At 37.8% G+C, this 2,680-nt stretch overlaps 1 protein-coding gene across 2 annotated transcripts in view; it reads right to left on the reverse strand.

The window, feature by feature from the left end:
• The window catches only part of LOC107672558 (prolactin receptor-like), a 14,818-nt gene that overhangs the window by 9,831 nt on the left and 2,307 nt on the right, over positions 1-2,680 (reverse strand). The window contains exon 1 of one of the 2 annotated variants that reach the window (XM_016465797.1): positions 910-1,121. The exons of the other annotated variant lie outside the window; for it this stretch is intronic. The gene's annotated coding sequence lies outside the window, so the exon portion shown is untranslated. Of the gene's footprint in view, positions 1-909; positions 1,122-2,680 lie in introns of those variants that run through there. 2 annotated transcript variants of the gene reach the window in all.

Genomic DNA, 2,680 nt, shown 5'->3' on the forward strand with positions numbered 1-2,680 from the left:
GTATATATATATATATATATATATATATATATATATACTCAGATCAACGAGGCCAACAACCAATCAGTACATATATATATAATTTTGGCAATGTTAACTGTGTGTAACAGTGTATAAGCTCAGATCAATGAAGCTTATGATCAATCAGTTCCAAAAAGAAATATAAAGCCTGTGCTAATATATAATTTTCATCATTAAAAGAGATGGCAGCTGAGGCCAGATACCATATGGAATTAAACAAAATGTGTAGTCATGTCAATCAATCACTACAAAAGCAAGTCTTCTCTAAAAATCTGTTCATCTGATATTCAACATATTACTAAGGCACAACAAACTAGACTAATTACTGAGTCTACACAAACTACAGTCTCCTTCTGACATTCCTCCAGGGGCCAATTTTGCCACAGCATTCTCACTGATAACAATGTAATAGCGTAAACAAACACATATTGCTTCAGTAAGCCAAGGTCAGACAGTCAACCCATGATCCCAGGTCAACTCAGCTGAAGAAAAAAAAAATGTAGGCTACTACTTCAGAGAAAGAATAGGTTATGTCATGCAGACTGTAGAATTATACATCTGCCTATCATTAAACGTCTATCTTCTTTAAAAAATATATATATTACAAAATAAATTTTAAAAAAAAACATAACCATAAGATGCAATATTAAAGAATTACAAATATAGTGCAAATCTTAATGACTCGTATAGCTGTTTGACGCTATTTAATAATCCTTGTATACATAATATATTAATCCTAGTTTCAATTGCGGTATTATGGCCCGCAAAAGAACAACTTCGCAAACTACGATATGTGCATAGTTATAGGCCTATATAATAAATATTAAGCAAGTTTTCACCGCATTCTAAAACATTATACTAGAGTCGTAGCTTTTTACAGAGACTCACCTGGATCCGCTACAATCCGTGACTGAAATTACACTCACAGCTTCACCTGTGATTTTCCCATATTCCACTTACGTGCTGCATTTTGGACTGAAAACAGTCTTTCCGAAGCGATGTGCCCAAAAAAAAGCGCGCACTATGATAGTGGGAAAGGCCAACTACAAAGTCACCCTGTTGACACCGCAGTCCTTCTGAGTCTCCAGTTGCACACAAACAGCCCTAAAGCTGCAGGGGGGAGTCTTGAGGAGTGGCATACAGGCGATGACGTTGATTCACACACATTACCTGCCAAAGACACGGTGTGTGTGTAAGAGCAACTGTAAACCAGATGAGTAAAGTGCGTCTAATAAAACTTTGGTGTTCGTCTAATAAAGCCTTGTTTGGAAGTTTGAAAATAGTGTAATGTCTGAACCCAGATAGCACATGTACGTATGCAAGATGTCTGTTAAAGATCGCTTCATCTGGAAAGCATTTGCTGTGTACAAATATTTGATAAATGTCCTTAAAGGGGTCATATGATGTTGCTAAAAATAACATTATTTTGTGTATTTGGTGTAGCCTAATGAAATGTGTTTATGCGGTTTAAGGTTAAAAAAACACATTATTTTCCACATACTGTACATTATTGTTTCTCCTCTATGCCCCGCCTTTCCGAAACGCGTCGATTTTTACAAAGCTCATCGGTCTGAAAAGCGAGGTGTGCTGTGATTGGCCTTGTCCCGGCCGGCGCGACGACGCAAAAACATGAAAACTATGAAGGTAGAATGACGTCAAAATGATTTGCATACGCAGGGTAATATTTGTGGAAGTGTACATAAGACTGTAAGCATTTAAAGGTGTAAATCGCGTTTCAAGCGCAAGAAAAAAATCGCATCATATGACCCCTTTAAGATGTCAGTTTTACATACATTATGAATCATAAACATCTTAAAGACATTTTCAAAATATTTCTAGATATAGTCTATTTAATGTCTGACAGGAAACATCCTATAGACGTATTGCAGATGAGCAAACACTCTTGAAAATACATCTTGCTGATGTCAAATAGACGTCTCTGTGATGTACGTGTGCTATCAGGGAAGAATGACAGACAAAGGAGGCTCAATTTCTGAACTTTAGTTTTTAAAATATTTTGAAGTTATACAGGTCTAAAGCCGCCAGACAGAAAGACCAAAAGACATAGGCCTACAAACAGACAAATAAATAGATGGTGCGGTGCTAATTGGTGTCTGAGTGTTTGCTCCTGAGGTTCTGACAGGTTGCTATGCATTCTTAGGGTGTTCTGGCTTGTTGCTAGATTGCTCTGTCTGGTTGATAGGACTAGTGGTTTTCACTAGAGGGCCTCAGTAAACTCCCAAAGGGACCCCAAGACAACTTAAAATACTCAAATGGTTCAGGTCATACTTAGAAGGGAGAGGTTATTATGTGAGTAGTATAGGAGAGCATAAGTCTAAGTGGACGTCCATGACATGCGGAGTCCCACAAGGCTCAATACTTGCACCGCTCTTGTTTAGCCTGTTTATGCTCCCACTAAGTCAAATAATGAGAAAGAACCAAATTGGCTATCACAGCTATGCTGATGATACCCAGATTTACCTAGCTTTATCACCAAATGACTACAGCCCCATTGACTCCCTCTGCCAATGCATTGATGAAATTAACAGTTGGATGTGCCAACATTTTCTTCAGTTAAACAAGGAGAAAACTGAAGTCATTGCATTTGGAAACAAAGATGAAGCTCTCAAGGTGAATGCATACCTTGACTCTAGGGGTC

This window comes from Sinocyclocheilus anshuiensis, unplaced genomic scaffold, assembly GCF_001515605.1.
Source record: "Sinocyclocheilus anshuiensis isolate Anshui unplaced genomic scaffold, SAMN03320099.WGS_v1.1 scaffold176, whole genome shotgun sequence".
Taxonomy (NCBI): domain Eukaryota; kingdom Metazoa; phylum Chordata; class Actinopteri; order Cypriniformes; family Cyprinidae; genus Sinocyclocheilus; species Sinocyclocheilus anshuiensis.